Below are 20344 nucleotides of genomic sequence, written 5' to 3'. Positions count from 1 at the left end.
AAGTAGACACACGATCAGTTATTCACTGAAAAATATCTTTATTCAAATAGACTCCAGAGTGATAGCAAAGCGTTTCACGGGTTACATCCCGCTTCATTAGGTAGTATATGGAGCTAAGAGGAACAAATATACACGCCCTAGCATCCGTAATACAGAGAGTCCAATACTTCCTCATTTCAGCTTTGAAAGAGGAAGTATTGGAATGATGGAACGCAACGCGGAGGGCAACAGGAGTTAGATAACACACAACTGAGGCCAGTTGCACACCTAATATTGGTGTGGTGCAGCGCAGAAATCAGTATTCGTATGACCTTGCGCCACGGGCGACAGAGCCATATGCATAGGCTCGCCCCCCCCCCGAGTAGTGACATACTTCCTGCTGAGCAGGAAGTACATCACTGGAATTGCTGTTGTTCCGTGCATGCAAGCCGTGTTCCCATCGTGCACGCTTATTGCGTTTCCCATTAATTGCATTACTGCATAATCCATGCGGTGGGCACGGATCATTTGGTAACGTGCTGCGGCCTTTAAATAGGTATTGTGGCTATTGGGATACTTCAGCACCACATTGCATTGTGTGAAGTGTGCAAATCTCCATAGACTTGCATGGCGGGGAAGTGTTGGGGAAGAGTAACGCCGTGAGATGCAGTGTGCAGGTGTTCAAGGGGCCTGATAAAGTTAAACATTCAGGTATGTAAGTGACAGTTTACCTTGAGACGGGACCCAGTCAGACTTTAGCGTAACCCTCACTGATAAGGAATTACAGCCATAAAACCCTTTCCTGACAGATAACAGTTTCTTTTCCTGGCAGAGAATAGTTTCAGAGTGCAGACAACAGATAAAAAAATTAGAAAATTAGAAAAAAAAAATCAGTTCATAGATTTTAGCTCTGGGACACTTGAAAGACTCTGTCCTTGAGCAGAGACAATAAGACATGAGATATACTTTTTCAGTTTTAAACATAAAATAAAAGTGTGGCATATCTATAAAAGACATTTTTTAAGAATAGGAGGATAGATACAATTGTCTATCTAATCAGTTTATTTTCACCTAAGGTTCATAGTAAATACTGTATAGTATGTCTAGATCTGGAAGTATTTCTCAGAATCCACCTTTCCCAGGATTTTATTGGTATTTCTTTAATCAGACCAACGTAAGGTCTGTTTGCGGTGTTCCCATCGGTTTTGGTGTGTGCGATGCGATTCCAAGCTCAGGACACTCGATGAAGTATTTGTGATTGTGAACACCTGATACGTCGCCGTACTGATCAGATCACCCTCCAGCCAGATATCAGGTTCATTGGGAGAATTCATCCATAATGAATGCTCTAAAACCTTCTTATCATTCGCATAGCTTCCTAGTGCTACAGGAAAACAGGTGAATGGTGATTATTATGTTTAGGAGAGATTAGAGGCGAGCATTCACATATCTCCCAACTGTCCCTCTTTCGGAGGGACGGTCCCTCTTTGGGTACCCAATCCCTCTGTCCCTCTTTCTTCCTCACTTTTCCCTCTTTCAGGACTAATGCACAGATCTATGTAAATATATGTATTTTCCTACTGAAAAAAAGACTGTAAACGTTATGTTTATCATTTAAATTAACATCTTTCTTATTTTCGACTTTGAATGATTGCTCAACACAATTTACACTACTTTAATATTCTCATATAACATGCTGCATCTCAACTCAATAGCACACTGGCTGGCTGTGAGTCAGTGACAAACAAACTGCTCCTCCTCAGCCACTCCATTCCTCCTCAGTCAGGATAGCAGTGCCACCTCCTCCCTTCTGCTGTGCAAGTCAAATGAAACACTGCTGCTCTCCTGCCTCCCCCTCCTCACTCACTGTCAGACTCCTCACACCCTTCCCCCTTATAGATAGTCAGATGTGCCCAGCCCTCAGCCCAATATAGCAGTTAGTTTGTTCCCTCCTTTTGCAGAGTGGCGAGCGGATCTTTGATTCCCCTGACAGTATTCCCGAGCTGAGCTCGGGCTGAGATATATGTGCTTAGATTGGTAAGCCCAAGCTCAGCTCGGGCTAGCCCAAACCGATGTGCGCTTATGTTTTACTGGGTCCCACACGTGAATGGCGCTTGTCAGTGGGACCCAGGCTTCTCTCCCCAGCCGGTATCCCGGCGACCAATAAGGACGGCCGAGTGGCGGCGTGCAGCGTGACGTTGGGCAGTGTGTCGTCATTTGGGGGTGAGCGCAGGACCGAGATCTGTATATATACAGTGGGATGCAAAAGTTGGGGCAACCTTGTTAATCGTCATGATGTTCTTATATAAATCGTTGGTTGCTACAATAAAAAAATGTCAGTTAAATATATCATATAGGAGACACACACAGTGATATTTGAGAAGTGAAATTAAGTTTATTGGATTTACAGAAGGTGTGCAATAATTGTTTCATCAAAATTAGGCAGGTGCATACATTTGGGCACCACAAAAAGGAAATTAAATCAATATTTAGTAGATCCTCCTTTTGCAGAAAGCACAGCATCTAAACACTTCCTGTAGGTTCCAATGAGTCTGGATTCTGGTTGAAGGTATTTTGGACCATTCCTCTTGACAAAACATCTCATCTTCAGAGCATGGACTCTTTAACTCACATCACAGATTTTCAATTATATTCAGGTCTGGGGACAGAGATGGCCATTCCAGAACGTTGTACTTGTTCCTTTGCATAAATGCCTTACTGGATTTTGAGCAGAGTTTAGGGTCGTTGTCTTGTTGAAAGATCCAGCCCCGGCTCAACTGCAGCTTTACCAGTTGCCACTGATTTTTGGACATTGGTCTCCAGAATCTGCTGATACTGAATGGAATCTATGCGTCCCTCAACTTTGACAAGAGTCCCAGTCCCTGCACTGGCCACACAGCCCCACAGCATGATGGAACCACCACCATATTTTTCTGTAGGTAGCAGGTGTTTTTCTTGGAATGCTGTGTTATTTTTCCCCCATGCATAATGCCCTTTGTTATGCCCAAATAACTCAATTTTAGTTTCATCAGTACACAGAACCCTATTCCAAAATGAAGCTCGCTTGTCCAAATGTGCTTTAGCATACCTCAAGTGGCTCTGTTTGTGCTGTGGGCAGAGAAAAGGCTTCCTTTGCATCACTCTCGCATACAGCATCTCCTTGTGTAAAGTGTGCTGAATGGTTGAACGATGCACAGTGACTCCATCTGTAGCAAAATGATGTTGTAGGTCTTTGGTGCTGGTCTGTGGATTGACTCTGACTGTTCTCACCCTTCGTTGCTTCTGTCTATCCAAAATTTTTCTTGGTCTGCAACTTCGAGCCTTAACTTGACCTGAGCCTGTGGTCTTCTATTTCCTCAATATGTTCCTAACTGTGGAAACAGACAGCTGAAATCTCTGAGACCACTTTCTGTATCCTTCCCCTAAACCACGATGGTGAACAATCTTTGTCTTCAGGTCATTTGAGAGTTGTTTTGAGACCCCCATGTTGCTACTCTTCAGAGAAAATTAAAAGAGGAGGAAAACTTACAATTGACCAAATAATCGTTCTCATAATTGGATTCCCCTGTGTATGTAGGTCAAGGGTCACTGAGCTTACCAAGTCAATTTGAGTTCCAATAATTAGTTCTAAAGATTTTGGAATCAATAAATTGCCAACAGTGTCCAAATGTATGCACCTGCCTAATTTTATTTAAACAATTATTGCACACTTTCTGTAAATCCAATAAACTTCATTTCACTTCTCAAATATCACTGTGTGTTTCTCCTATATGATATATTTAACTGCCATTTCTTATCGTAACAACCAACGATTTATACAGGAAAATCATGGCGATTAACAAGGTTGCCCAAACTTTTACATCCCACTGTATGTACAGTATGTATGCATGCATGTATGTATGTATGTATGTATGTATATGTATATACTGTAGAGAGAGAGAGAGAGAGTTAGTTTAGCCTGTCTAATTCCTATTCATTTGTCTTTAATCACAAGTTGTAATTTGATCTCTCCCCTGTGCACCTCACCTGACTGCCATGGCAGAGATGGCAGATAAGGTCATTTGAAAGCACAGAATGTTAACAATATAGCTTCTGAGCTAAGTGCTTCTGCCTTACTGTTACTGATTTTTGCCTGGATTTTGACTACTCTCTGCCTGCCGCCTGCACTGACCTCTGCCTGGATTTTGACTACTCTCTGCCTGCCTCCTGCCCCGATGTCTGCCTGGATTTTGTCTATTCCCTGCCTGCCATCTGCACCAACCTCTGCCTGGATTTTGACTATTCTCTGCCTGCCGCCTGCTCGACCTCTGCCTGGATTTTAACTACTCTCTGCCTGCCGCCTGCACCAACCTCTGCCTGTATTTTGTCTACTCTCTGCTTGCTGCCTGCACCGAACTCTGCCTGGATTTTGTCTACTCTCTGCCTGCGGCCTGCTCGACCTCTGCCTGGATTTTGACTACTCTCTGCCTGCCGCCTGCACCGACCTCTGCCTGGATCTTGTCTACTCTCTGCTTGCCGCCTGCACCGACCTCTGCCTGGCATTTGACTGCTCTCTGCCTGCATTATTTGTGCAGTTTCAAAATGTTTAAGTTTATTCATAAATGTATTTAATTCAACAAAGTTGTGTTTCAGTCTTTTATTTATATGCAGAATGTCTACCAGGCTTTTATTCTGACATATTTTGGTGAGTTATGACAAGAATTGGAGGCCTAAAATTCTTGAAAAAATGTAACACTTCTGATTCATGATTCCAGACAGAAATGCACCACCATGAGAAGAAACTCGCTAGTAGTGATGGGCGAACATCCAGGGGTTCGGGGGGGGGGGTTCGGCCGAACATGCCCCCGATATTCGGCATGTTCGGGCCGAACCCCGAACCCAACCCGAACATCTCCCTTTGGGGTCCCTATAGGGTCCCAGCATAAAGGGAGAGCATGCCCCGAGCGCGGGGGGGTCGGAAATGCCCTCCACCCCTCCCCGCTAAGCTCTCCCTTCTGCTGGACCCTATAAAATTAAATCCAAGTCCCCCGAAGGTACCTTGCAGGCTGGCAGGAGGAGGGCAGGAAGCGGGCAGCCGGAGAGCATAGGCGCTAGTACCATCTGATACTTCCGCCCTCTCTCTGACGCACTTCCTGTTTACATTTGTAAGTCACGTCAAGAGAGAGCAGAAGTACCGCGATGACGCGTACAAGGGTACGCGTCATCTACATGATGACACGTACCCTCGTACGCGTCATCGCGGTACTCCTGCTGTCTCTTGACGCGACTTACAAATGTAAACAGGAAGTGCATCAGAGAGAGGGCGGAAGTACCAGATGGTACTAGCGCCTATGCTCTCCGGCTGCCCGCTTCCTGCCCTCCTCCTGCCAGACTGCAAGGTACCTTCGGGGGACTTAGATTTAATTTTATAGGGTCCAGCAGAAGGGAGAGCTTAGCGGGGAGGGGTGGAGGGCATTTCCGCCCCCCCCCCCCCCCCGCGCTCAGGGCATGCTCTCCCTTTATGCTGGGACCCTATAGGGGGCTGTGTTCGGCCGAACAAAGAAGGCCTGTTTGGGTTAGGGCAGCGTGGCCGAGCACCCTCCCGAACACCATGAGGTGTTCGGGGGGTGCCGAACCGAACCCGAACAGGCCAAAATCCGGGCGAACCCGAACAGTGGCGAACACTGTTCGCCCGTCGCTATGTCCGGATGTTCCAGCATGACATCTCTCCACAGCAGTGCCACACTCTCAGCTTCATCTCCCTGGTAACAGTGGCATCTGTCCAGTGATCCACACGTACTGGCGCTTCAAATGATGCCACTGTCACCAAGGAGAGGGGGTCGCTTCTGTGGAGAGATATCACACTGGAACGTCGGGACCTGGTGAGTTTCTTCTTATTCTCTGCAGAGGGAGGGAGAGAAGTGGGGGCACATTAGGTGGCCAGTGAGCCACCTTCCAGCCAGAAGCCGCCTGTAGGCACGAGCCTACAGTGCCTACTGGTGAATCTGGCCCTGGGCTTCATAGGTTTATTGCTTTTATTAAAATCTTCCCTCTAGACTGTCTCATAGATGAACACTGAAATGAACAAATAAATTAGCAAAATGCAATCTCTGATACTCAGTAAACAGTAAGGCGCGCTGCATGTGTTTATGTAATCTGCGTGACATAAGCAGACACGGCTGACCCTCTGTGAATAGAAGGAGTTCATCACAATCTCTATTCCTCTCTTCTACATGTATCCAAGGTCTTTGCCATACAAACGCAATAGCGCCATAGAAAGCATGAAGTCAATGCTGCAGATAGATGTGCGCGATGTATACGCTGATCTTTTATCTCGGCTGCTCTAGAGAAGATGCTTCTACATGTAGTTGCGTCACTCTTCTCGTTAACAAAAGTGACGGTTTGTAGAGCAGTGAGTTCTTCTCTCCGCTCTTTCCCTGAACAATGCAGCGGCTTCTAGCTAGGTACAGCATGTCAGGGAACATTGTTCCGGCCTTCATGCAAACAGATATTTGCCTGCTGCTTTCCTAACATCTTAGTGATCTTTTGTTCGATGGAGCTGACCTTTGCTATGTCTGCTTTTGCTGGCATTTGTTACATTACAGGCAGTTGTTTTTTTTTTATCCTCTGTTTTTAATGTCAGGTCAGCCTTGAACGGAGGAATGTTGATTGAATTTAACAATCACGATTTATTCAAAGCAGAAAAACAGAACCATGCTGAAGCTTTTAATGGATAAGTGGACATTTAACTTCTGCAGTTCTTTGTGTTTGCAAATGTTTGGGCACTTTCTGGCTACATGGCACTTATAGTTAGTTCTGTAAAGTGTAATGCAGTAAACATCTACTGGAGCAGGGCCGGTTCTCTCATGAAGCGAGGTGAAACACTTGCATCAGGCGCAGAGATTACCAGGGCAGTATGTTTGTACTGTGGTTACACTAACAGTATGCAGTCAGAGTAGGAGGAGGAGAAAGAGGAGAGCGAGGTGAAGAGGTCATCATTGGGGAAAAGCAGCTTGTTGTGCTGTGTGAGGAGTCTGCAGTGAGTGAGGAGGGGGGGAGGCAGGAGAGCAGCAGTGTTTCATTTGACTTGCACAGCAGAAGGGAGGAGGTGGCACTGCTGTCCTGACTGAGGAGGAATGGAGTTGCTGAGGGTGAGCAATTTGTTTGTCACAGACTCACAGTCAGCCAGTGTGCTATTGTGTGTGTGTGTGTGGGGGGGGGGGGGGTGCATCCTCATAAGTTTGCCTCAGGCAGCAAAAAGTCTAGAATCAGCTCTGTACTGGAGGAAACTGTGTGTTGGAGAAAAACAAAAACAACAAGCAAATGTTTTAAAGTGATCCTTGGGTGAGAGGGGTATTCAGGCAGCCATTTGTGTTTCCTATTAAACAATACCAGTTGCCTGGCAGCCCTGCTATTTGGCTGCAGATGTGTCTGAATCACACCAGACACAAGCATACAGCTAATCTTGTCAGATTTGACAATAATGTCAGAAACATCTGATCTGCTGAATGCTTGTTCAGGGTCTATGGCTGAAAGTATTAGAGGCAGAGGATCAGCAGGACAGCCAGGCAACTGGTATTGCTTAAAGCAAACCTGAACTGAAAATTAAAAGGCAAAATAAACATGCACACATCATACTTATGACCCTCTGCATCCTGTTTACCCACTGTGATCGATGGAATTCTCTGTCCTCCATTCTGAAAATAGCCATTACCCCTAAACAGCTTCCTGGTCACACTTAAGCCATAGGGAAACATGGACATTACCTTGCTCATCAGCTGTCCTTTCATTTATAACTGGCAGCAACTGATATATTCTGTTAGCAACAGATATATTTCAGTTCTGACAAAATCTTGTCAAAACTGGAAGGGATCATTGTTAGAAGAAAATGGTGAGCTTCTGAGAGGAACTGATGGCGAGGTAAGTGTGATATATAAATTTGCAGGTACATCATGTGTTTATTTTAAATAATTGTACTCGGTTCAGGTTCACTTTACAAGGAAATAAATATGGCAGCCTCCATATAACGCTCACCTCGGGTTTGCTTTAACAGTGTTAAAAACATTTACAAATATTAATAGTTGGTTCCTTTTTTATTTCATGAACTACAAAACATAGCAACAAATCAAATGGTAATTGTGGTGTGCTAAAATGTAGACACCCCTTCACTTGACCAATGATAAGGACTTTTTATGCAGTGTGCCTAACCCTAATTGAGTCACTGGGCTTGATTCACAAAGCCGTGCTAAACAGTTAGCACGTGAAGTGCCACTTGCGGACTTTTGCGCGCGCAAAATGCTGCGATTGCACGATCGCAGACATTTGCGCGTGATAATGCGGACTTTGCATGCGATTACGTGGACTTTTGCACGCGATCAGCCGCCAATCACGTGCAAAAGTCCGCGTGATCACGTGCAAAGTCTGCATTATCACGCGCAAATGTCCGCGAGCGGCACTTCACGTGCTAACTGTTTAGTACGCCCGTGCTAAACAGTTAGCACGGCTTTGTGAATCAAGCCCATTGAGGTTAATTCACAAGGCAACAGTATGCAGTGGTGTAGCTAAGGAGCCATGGGCCCCGGTGCAAGTTTTATATTGGGCCCCCCAAGCACTCTATACATAACAAGAAGGGGATGGGGAACAGTTTGTTAATGATTACTACTATTCAAAGCATATACAGAGTGATTATTACCAGCACAAGACCAATATAGAGCTAATATTGCGGTTGAGGGATGGCCCCTCTGGCCCAAGGGCCCCGGTGCGGTCGCAACCTCTGCATCCCCTATTGCTATGCCACTGACAGTATAGTACAGGGGCGTAACAATAGGGGATTCAGCCCCTGCTCTCTAGGGCCCACTCAAAGTCATTTTGGGGGGCCAGAGGGGTCACAGCATGAGGGGAGAGCATGGCCACCTACATCGGCGGGGAGGGGGGACAGCCCCCCCTCACCTCGGGCTCTCCCCTCAGCACTCCCCTCCAGCATGAATTAGTGGATGCAGGCGGCGGGCAGGATCACATACTTCCATCCACCACCGGAGGTTCCGCTCTCTAGGTGTCTGATGCTACTTTCTGTTTAAACAGGAAGTAGCGTGTAGCACTCAGAGATCGGACCTCCGCGGTGGATGGAGGAATGTGTTCCTGCCCAGAGCCCACCGCCTGCATCCACTAATTCATGCTGGAGGGGAGTGCTGAGGTGGAGAGTCCGAGGTGAAGAAGGGAGGGGGGACTGTCTTCCCTCCCTGCCGACAGTCCCCCCCCCCTCCCGATGTAGGTGGCCACGCTCGCTCCTCATGCTGCGACCCATCCGGCCCCCCAAAATAGCTCTGAGCGGGCCCGGGGGCGGGGGAATCAAAACTTTTGCAGAGGCGCCTGGTGATTTCTAGTTACGTCCCTGGTATGGTACAAAGGAAATCTAGCCCACCATGTGCCTCAGTCATTTTTTTTTTGTCCCCAGTTCAGGGGTACGCTAATTTTTTCACACTGTGTAATGTGTTTTGGAATTAAACAGTTAAGTGGAAACTTATTCAGCTCCATGTTGCTTAATATGAGTCAGTTTTTCCTAGTTCTCGGCAGCACAGTCCGTTTGGTACATGATCTTCCAGGCTAACCGAGGTTATGCTCTAATTTCCATGCATGGCGATGCTTTCATTTTGACAGCGGCAAGTCAGAACTTGCATACGTCGGGGGTGATAATTATCTCATGCAGGAATCATCTGAGGCCTTTGCTGACTCTCATAAAGGAACCCTGCGGCTGCGAGTGAAGGGTCTGGTTATTCAATTACAATCCAAGTTTTGGAGTCCATTTATAAGATGAGTGTTGTGATCATCCAAACTTCTCTCCATTCTCCTTAGACTCAAATTTCCATTTTGATAAAACAGATCCTTCTTAGAGATGGCCCGAACCTCTGATTTTAGATTCGCGTATCGGGTTCGTGAACCTCTGCAAACGTTCGCGAATTTCCTCGAACCGCAATAGACTTCAATGGGGAGGCGAACTTTGAAAACTAGAAACATTTATGCTGGCCACACAAGGAATGGAAAAGATGTTTCAAGGGGTCTAACACCTGGAGGGGGGCATGGCAGAGTGGGATACATGCCAAAAGTTCCGGGGAAAAATCGTGATTTTACGCAAAGCAGCATTTTAAAGGCAGAAATCACATGAAATGCTAAATTGGAGGCCTAAAGTGCTTCAAAACATCTTGCATGTGTATACATCAATCAGGGAGTGTAATTAGAGTACTGCTTCACACTGACACACCAAACGCAATGTGTAACGCACCGCAAACAGCTGTTTGTGTAGTGACGGCCGTGCTGGACTGGTGCGCACCATGGCGAGTCTGCAGGCGATAGTGGTTTTCAAGCCCATATGGTTGCCAGGCTGAGGTAGCTCAATGACAGAACAACAGTGATTGTCCAGCTGATTGAATTTGGTCTATCCACAATGAAGCAACGACCTTATTATCTTTGGTGTGCCACCTCCGAGACACTCATATAGCCGTCGGTCATTGCTTCATTGTGATATGCAAGCCCCTTCATTGCGGCAAGGTAACGATCACGAAGGGGAATTGACACATGTATATGTCTTTTGTTTTGTTGTTGCAGACGCAGTGCAGCCAGAAAAAATTGACAGGCATGTACATACACCAGAAAAATTATTATAGCGGCCGCATGGAGTCCTGGTGGACCCTGTTGGTGGTGGCGGAGAAGGCAGTCAAGCGGCCTGCAGCAGAGATGCTGTGTGGGGACTGACTAGTCTTGGGGCAGGCAGTCACACGGCGTGCAAGCAGAGATGCTGTGTGTGGGGACTAACTTAGTCTTCGGGTAGGCCTGAGCGTGCTTTGCAGACCAGGCATTCGTGGTCAGATGGACCCTTGACCCAACGCTGTGTTCCAGAGATGTCACCACTTGCCTTTCAACATCAGGGTACAGTTTAGGTATCACCTTTTTTTAAAAAAAATTGCGGCCTGGTATCTTCCACTGCGGTGTGTGGCTTTGCTTTTGTTTGCTGCTTTTCCTCAGGTGGTCATCCCATTGCAGTTTGCCCTTTGTAATCATGTGCCTTCCTAAGGTAGTTGTCCCTACGCGGTCTTAGTTATTCCACGGCTCAATTTTTGGTGGCAGAGAGTACAGATGGCATTGCTCTCATCTGAGGCACACACAAAAACATTTCCACACCGCTGAGCCATGGGGTGATGGCACTTTGGTGGTGGCGGCCGACTGAGTGTTAAGTGGGGTGCCAGAATCAGAGCAGAAGAAGGAAGATAGGTCACGCTTCCGTGCGGAAGCTGAGAAAGATGAGATGTTCTGTGTTAAATAGTCAACTACGTCCTGACAATATTGGGGGTTGATGGCACGTGCCTTTTCTGAACACTGTACTTGAACACTGTGGTTGAGGGCCGCACAAAATCACGACAACGCAACCACGAACAGACCTGCCAGGTGGCCTGCCTCTGGCTCTGCCTTTTGTTTTGTCCATATTGGGGGGGGATGAAGTGAAGGGTATGCACTGACTTGACTAATACAATGTACGGTTACACAGATGCAGTGAACAGGTATGCAGTGTTTGCTGGTACAACAATGTGCGGTTACACAGGTGCAGTGAATAGGTTGCAGTGATTGGCATTACAAATGTGCAGCTGCCTGTCACACACACACACACACGGACTGCAATGACAGGTGCAATGACTGGTGGTATTAACAATGTGTGCGCTCACGTAGGTATAGGTAGGTAGCTGCACTGAACAGTGAACAGGTGCAGTGATTGGGAGTACAAATGTGCAGCTGCCTGTCACACACACGGACTGCAATGACAGGCGCAATGACTGGTGGTATTAACAATGCGTGCGCTCACGTAGGTAGGTAGGTAGGTGCACTGAACAGTGAACATGTGCAGTGATTGGGATTACAAATGTGCAGCTGCCTGTCACACACACAGGTAGTCACTGAATGTGCTGGGCCTGGCAGTGGCACAGTAGGAATTAAGGTGCCAAAGGCCAGCTGCGACTGACTGACAGGGCTGTGTATAATGCAAGTGGGCCAAAAAAAAAATACATCACAAGAACAAGATTAGCTCTCAAAAGAGCTGTTGAGGGGTGTTTTTTTTAGAAATAAGAATCAGCAAGGAGCAAGCTAACAAGCCTACAAGAGCCTAACTAAGCTTTTCCTAATGTCTCTGAAGCAACCTCTCCCTTCTCTAATTACTGCAGGCACACAAGTGAGTCCAATGCCTGACGCTGCCTGCCTTTTATAGGGGGGGGGGGGGGGGCTCCAGGAGGAAGTGTAGCCTGATTGGCTACAATGTGCCTGCTGACTGTGATGTAGAGGGTCAAAGTTGACCCTAATCATGCACTATGGGGGCGAATCGAACTTCCGCAAAAGTTTGCGGTTCTCCGCGATCGCGAACCACGGAAGTTCGCCGGGAACCGTTTGCCGGCAAACAGTTCGGGCCATCTCTAATCCTTCTTCAGTATTCATCAGATTTCTCCCCTTCTGAAAAAGACCTCAATATGGAAACTTGTTTCCCTTATCGTATTACATGGCTTCATGCTATTCTAGGTAGCAGGAAAATAGGGCGTTGGCTGAGGGTGGACGAAAAGGGCCCCGCCATAGACTCTAATGCAATTATCGTTAACACGGCAAAAGCCATAGAAAAAGGGCTATTTTAGAACATTAACGTTTTTGAGGTATGTTATCGTTTTAGAAGCTTGCAACGTTATAGTTTTTGTCATATTATTTCATTTGTATGTACAGATTTTACATTATCAAAGATATTATCGCTTCTATGTGGAAAATGGTGTTTCTGCAGAGGGAGTGGTTACACCACCAGTGGGAGTGGTTAGGGTTAGGCACCACCCAGGAGGCATTTAGGTTTAGGCAACACCAGGGGGTGGTGGTTAGAGTTAGGCAGCACCAGGTGTGTGGTTAGGGTTAGGCACCACCAGGGGAGTGGTTAGTTTTAGGCACCACCAGGGGAGGGTTCTGTGTGAGAGTAGGGTGGGGTTAAGCCCTATTGTTGAATTGCGTAAGGATTTTTAACGTTAATATCTTTTTATTATTTCCCGTCTGTTTTTACAACTGCATTTATCATTAACCAAGTTTGACAACGATGTCCTTTTTTCATGCACGCCTATCCTATTTCAAAGTATAGGTAAGTTTAGGAGGGAGGGGGGATTACTGGTGCCTAGAATCTCCCCTCAGATCAGGGCCGGTGTAGTGTCTGGGGACAGCCTGAAGTTGAGACACCAGAATGTCTTCAGGCATCCTACTTTCACATTCCTTCTCTACCTCTCCCCCACTCTCTTCTATCTCATTCTCCCAATCTCCTGTTTAAGTCTCACCATCACTCCCCCCACTCCTCCCCCTAAAAAAAAAGAAAAAAATTAACAATGTCCCATTCTAACTACTATTACGTATTTACTGTATATAGCACGGACATCTTCTTCAGCACATTACAGAGTACGTAGTCATGTCACTGACTTTTTTCAGAGGAGCTCACAACCTAATCCCTACCATAGTAGGTATTTTGCTTGGTTACATTATTGGGTTGAGCTTTGAGTAATCTCTGTCTGCTCCATTCTTACGTGACTTCATTACAATGTTGGATACATCTGCAGTTGGAGCAGTATTTGGGCTTACCGATAATCCTGACAGTCCTTCAAGCTTCTATCACCAATACAATATACGTAGAATGTTTCTATTACTATTACAGGCTGGCTTTGGCATCTACAAAGAGAAAATCTGCCAAATACCTGGACTATGTTGGATTTTCTGAAGCTGGTGATCCCACTCTTGAGGTCGAGCAGAGCAGTCCAAGTTATTCTTTCACATTCGGTCTAAAACGACTTCTCTCTCTTACTACATCCTATATTGTGAAGAATGAAAATGTGAAATATTCTTAGGGTAGCTAAAAAGACAACTGATTCCTGTTATATGAATGTCCTTCTCCGAAGATATTTTATGGCAAGAAAGGCTAAAATGTCAAAATACAGCTCAGTTCACTTGAGTTACAGAAAATTCCCATAGGACTTAACTTTTGCCATCTCCCTCCCTATGTAATTCATGCCTGACATCATTATTTAGTGCAGAGGCCAGGGTATGATGTACCTGGAGGAGGAAGGGCCAGCATAGGGCTGATGGAGGAGCAGCAAGGGGCAAGAGGAGGCATGAAAGGAGCAGGTGGTGGTGTGGCTAGCCTTACAAACCAGGAAGCATCTCTCCCAACTGTCCCTTTTAGAGTGACAGTCCATCTTTGGGAACCAAATCCCTCAGTCCCTTTCTCTTCCTCATTTGTCCCACTTTCAAGACTAATTTACAGATCTATGTAAATGTATGTACTTTTCTACTGAAAAAATGTGTTCAGGAAGGGGGGTGTATTAAGAGTTAGGCATCAGTTTTAGGGTTAGGAATGAGGAAGAAGGGTTTTAGAGGTAGGCTTCAGGAAGGGGGTTTTAGGTGTAGGCTTCAGGAAGGGGGTTTTTAGGGTTAGGCGTCAAGAAAGGGGGGGTTAGGTACCCGGAAGGGGGGTCTTAGCGTTAGGCATCAGTAAAGGGGGTTTTAGGGTTTAGGCGTCAGGAAGGGGGTCTTAGGGTTAGGGGTCAGGAAGGGGGGTTTCAGGGTTAGGTGTCCCGAAGGGGGGTTAGGTTTAGTTGGGGTTATTCATACACCTTTTCAAATATCGATAACATTTGCTAATGCTTTACTAGCCTCATTACCACTGTAATTTCATTTTCATTTGGTGCCCAATTCAGTTTGGTATTTATCGTTTAGACTTGTATCAGCTTTACCCGGAACCCATTCTTCCTTGGGCCCCTATTTTATGGGCGCATCTGTAGTAGCAGCCAAATACCATCTAGAACAGAAAAACGGTGTCCATCAGAAGCTAGCTTAAGGTGGCCACTAACAGTCCAATTTCTAGCGAGAAAATCATTTGAGCGATCAGAAATTCTGATCGGAAGTGAAATATTGTAATACATCGTTCACTACACCATCAACGAACCAATCTTTCCTTCCTATCTATCACAACCAACAAGAAAATCCAAATTTTGGTTCGACGAAAATTCATTCGGACGACATTTTTTTCACTCGTTCTTAATCGATTGTGTCCACCAATGGAGATTATTTCCAACCAAACCGATCAGAATTTGTGATCGCTCGAATTATTTTTCGCTTGAAATTGGACCGTTAGTGGCCAGCTTAGCGTAAGTCTTCTCTGGACAGGATTCTACCAAGGTTTTAATTAATTTAGTAACAATGCTGTCCATTTCCAGCACAAGTGGGGGTGGGGGGTCAGAATATAAGGAATAAATCCTGGCTGGAATTCCTCTTGATGTGCTTCTCCAGCCGAAGATGATGACAACATCCCCACACGTAACATACCGATTTACACACACACACACACACACACACACACACACACACACACACGCACGCACACACACACACACACCACACACCACACACCACACACCACACACCACACACCACACACCACACACCACACACCACACTACACACACACACACCACACTCACACACACACACACACACACACACACACACACACACACACACACACACACACACACACACACACACACACACACACACACACACACACACACACACACCCTCCCCCCCATCTAACATACCAGATCTCCACTCAGCCATCAGCTCCGGCTCTGAATAACACACCCTGATTCATTACACATCTCCCTTCCTCTATTTCACCAGCAGGAGATCCTGGCGATATCTCCACCGTTAGTCGTTGAAATTCTGATCACAGCTTGTGCAGCTTGACTGTGAAAATCTTTTATCAAAGAGTAATTGATAGCAGAGACATGATTTGATGGTTTACATAATTTACCTTAAAATTGCCTGACAGCACCTGAAGGCATGAATACTGATCCTGCTCCTGGCATAGGAACAGGCGGCATTCCCACGGGCATACGGGGAGGGGGGATTTCAATTGGAAATTTTTTGCAGAACAACAACAACATCAGTGTCAAATGGGCTTCATCAATATTAATTGCAGGTTTGTTGGAGTAAAAAAAGAAATGGTATTTTTTGTTTATTGCTAAACTCATTTACTGTTGCTTTTCTGCAATGCGTTATAAGTTCAATTACAACAAACCTTTCAAAGTTGTAAACTGCTTATAGGCAGAGCTAGATCATCCATAAGGCAAGCCTAGGCAGTTGCCTAGGGTCCAGAGAGAGTCTAGGGGCCTAAAAATACCAGATGGTCATTGGCGGTTGGAAAAAAAACTGCTATGTTGCCTAAAGTCCCTTTACATCTTAAAGGAGTCATCAGGCAAAAAAATAAAAAAAGCTTTACTCACCTGGGGCTTTCTCCAGTCCCTTGCAGCCGACTGTCCCACGCCGACCGCTCTGCTCTCCACCACCGTCCCGGGCTCCCACACGGTGCTGAGGCCGACCTCGAGGTCGTCCTTACTGCACCTGCGTGAAGCGCCGCAGGCGCAGTAGTTCCGCGAGCAACGTGGCCATGATTGACAGCGCGCTTCACACAGGTGCAGTAAGGTCCTCGGCCTCTGCACCGTGTGGGGAGCCCGGGACGGCAGCGGATAGCGGTGCGGTCGGCGTGGGACAGTCGGATGCAAGGGGATGGAGAAAGCCCCAGGTGAGTAAAGCTTTTTTTTTATTTTTTGCCTGATAACTCCTTTGAGGTGGCCATACATCAGGTGACTTGGCGGCTAATTGACCATCCAATTCGATTATTATAATCAAATTGGATGAAAATCGGTGCCGCCAAGTGCATGCTCGACTGACAAAGCGACCAATTTCGGGATGGAAATTGGTCGCATGGTCGATCACGTATGCTGCAAGATATCGGGCCAAAGTTGGTTGGTCGGGTGAGCGGCGGTACGGCGGCCGATTTTGGAACAGGCGACGAAACGAGGAAACCCCCGCCGCAATGTATAAATGTGCTCCCCATGTGTGCATTTATACATTACTTGTCTGGAGTCAGCCTGCACACCATTTCCGTCCATCTCACCGGGTTCTGCATACACGGTAGTGGCACATAATGTCTGACGCCAGACGCTATGCGCCACTAGCGTGTACGTGTGTATGCAACTGTTACCCAGCATGGACGGTCACCGTGCGGAGGCTGCTACAGGACAGGTAATGTATAAATGTTCACATGGGGGGTACATTTATACATTGGGGGGCAGAGGCGGTGCCGACGTTGTGGGCTCACCCGATTCTCTGAAGATTTCATGCTGAAATCGGACGGGAATCGGCCTGTAGTATATGGGCACCTTCAACAAGAGACAAATTTATCTCTAATCAGATTTGATTAGAGATAAATGTATCTCTTTGTCGAATCTGCCCATAATCATCAGGTCTATGGGCACCTTTAATCCTTTTCTTCTTACAGGAGAACTTAATTCATAGAAATGTAAGAAATTGGGACAGATTTTGGCATGAAAATGCCTAGAGAAATGCCCCACAACACGTAACCATCGGTCAACCCACACCCTCTCTGCATCTCATAGTCATAATCCTACCATATCTCTCCAGTCAGGCCCTGCCAAATCAGAGGCGCCCATATCCTATTCACCTTGCTGCAAGGTACTGACTGTGTACTGACCTGAGGAAGTTGGCTGGTTCCCGTGAAACGCGTTGTCTATTTGGTGTTTTGAATACAAGCAGGTGCTAAGTAGGCTTAGTACTGTATGTGGAAGAAAAAGCTAGGGTGTGTGTGTGTGTGTGTGTGTGTGTGTGTGTGTGTGTGTGTGTGTGTGTGTGTGTGTGTGTGTGTGTGTGTGTGTGTGTGTGTGTGTGTGTGTGTGTGTGTAGGCAGGGAACACCAGGGGCATAACAATAGACCCTGCAAGGGATGCAGCCGCAGGGGGGCCCAGAAGCCACAGGGGGCCCTGTGGAGGGCACAAGTTTATTTTCCCTGTCCTGAGAGACTGACAACTAAGGGTACAGAGAGGGAAAAAAACTTTCTGCTCTCTGCACAATTGTTCTAATGACTGCATCTGCTCAGCCACTGATAAGGAATCATACAAAGTTTTGTTGACAAAGATTTGTAGACAGTCCCTATTCAGTGTGCAGCAGGGTCTTGTGTACAACACCCCCAGCCTCTCTACCCCTCCCCAAGTTCTCTGTACTATAGTGATGCTGGAGAAGTCTGAAGAGCCAGTTCTGCTCCATCAGAGATGAACAGAGTGAGTGTAATAAGAGGCTGGGACTGGGAGCACACTCCTCTGTCAGTTTTCTGTGCATTTTCTGCACACCACGTGTGTCTATATGTGTGAAAACATGCATGTTTTATCACAGAAGCTAATGTAAGTGATAAATGAAATTTGTGCAGTGCTTCACTGCTATATCACTGAATGACATTGTGAGGGAGGGGGGGAGGGTCCCCATCCAAAGTTCCACAGGGGGGCCCAGTGATTTCTAGTTACGCCTCTGGGGAACACTTATCATTGAAGTCAATGGTCCATTCTGGAATTTGAAATTGTGTTTGTTCTCAGTTCCATTACCACCATTTTAAATCAAACAGCTTTCTGCTCTGTTTTGCGTTCCCAATTACAATATATTTCACTGCAATACAGAAAATTGCAATCTCTCACTGAAAATCGTGTCCAGAAAAATGCAGTTGCAAAGCCACAGTAGTGTAGTGGTTAGTGCTCTCGCCTTGCATCGCTGGGTCCTCGGTTCAAATCATAGCCAGGGCACTATCTGCATGAAGTTTATATGTTCTCCCTGTGTCTTCATGGGTTTCCTCCAGGCACTCCAGTTTCTTTCCACATTCCAAAAACATACAGATAAATTAATTTGCTTCCCCCCCAAATTGGCCCTAGACTATGATACATATACTACACTAGGGTTCCGCAACCCTGTCCTCAAGGCCCACCAACAGTACAGGTTTTGCAGGAAACCACAAACATGCACAGGTGAGGTAGTTAGTGTCTAAGCAGAGCTGATTACCTACCCCTGTGAATTTACACAAAATATGCACTGTTGTGCTTAGAAGACAGGGTTGGGGAAGACTGCACTACACAATAAAGACATATGACTATGGGAGGGATTAGATTGTGAGCCACTCTGAGGGACTGTTAGTGACAGCACAATATATACTCTGTACAGTGCTGCGTAAGATGACAGCACTAGATATATATATAAATGCTAAATAATAATAATAAAGTGTGTTCTCTGCCTCAATACTATCCCTGACAAATGTAATATTCTTCATATTGGCCTCGATTCATAAAGCATTACCGCATGCATTATTGCCCAAGCGGTGAATTACTGGATGGTATGTTGTTGATAGGGGATTCATAAAATTTAATGCAAGTTTTACCGCATGTTTTACTGCATGTGGTAATAGTGCGGTAATGAAAACGTTGTTTGTGTCGGTAAACTGAATGAAGTGTATTCATGAAAAAAAAGGGGGCGTAAGGAAGTGATAAATAACATATTGTTATCGCCAACAAAGACAAAGTTTGCTCTACACAGTAGCATTTTAGGTGACAAATGGAGCCCTTTCAGCTTAATGTTATGGAATTTTTAAGGATTCAGAGGAGGAAGGAGGGTTGTAATATCACCCAGGCTTTTAGAAATCATACAGAGTTAGATCATTTATAAGAATAATTATATATATATTTAATATATAAAATATAACAATACTTTATAATAAATAAGTCACGTGTCTAAATCCGCCCACTTCTACCCAGCATGCACCTTGTTATTAGGAAGTCACCAGCAAACTTCAGCACTCAGCAAATTATACCGACAGCTTTCCGCAGCACACCGCCCACTTACAGCACACATTCCTCACACTTACCGACTGCTATCGCAATTTCCTCACACTCAACATTTTTTTTAATGAATTCACTGCAAAAACCTTCTCTGAACTACAGCACTCACTTGTGAATCGAGGGCAATTGTTGGAAGAAATGAAAACCAAACATTGTCATACCTCCCCTTCTCTGTTTTTGCCAAAGGGCCTGAGGACAGTTAATTGCATCCCAGTCCCTGAGAAAGGGCTCTGCCCTGAAACACGTAGTGTCTGCAATCCTTTGCTCTGAATACAAGCTTTTGCTGAAGCCAGTGGAGTGTTGTGTCCTTATTTCTATATTGCCTCTTCCACAGCACCCTCACGGGCAACTTCCTGCTGGGAATAGTTTTCACTCTGCTCCCCCGCTCTCACAGCAGTGTAGCATACCTAAGCCCCTCACAGCTCTCCGCTAAGCTCAGCCACAGACTGCACACCACCGCACTAATTTCCATCAAACAGAAGAAAAGGCCCATTACCTCAAATAAATCATTGATAATTATCTTATTATAGATCAACCAAAGGAGCCTGTGAGGTAATTGTGGAGCTGTATGAGAAGCCAGACGATTCTAAATTACTATCCCT

The sequence above is a fragment of the Hyperolius riggenbachi genome, chromosome 5 (genome assembly GCF_040937935.1).
Source record: "Hyperolius riggenbachi isolate aHypRig1 chromosome 5, aHypRig1.pri, whole genome shotgun sequence".
Taxonomy (NCBI): Eukaryota; Metazoa; Chordata; class Amphibia; order Anura; family Hyperoliidae; genus Hyperolius; species Hyperolius riggenbachi.
This window is presented reverse-complemented; position numbering follows the sequence as displayed.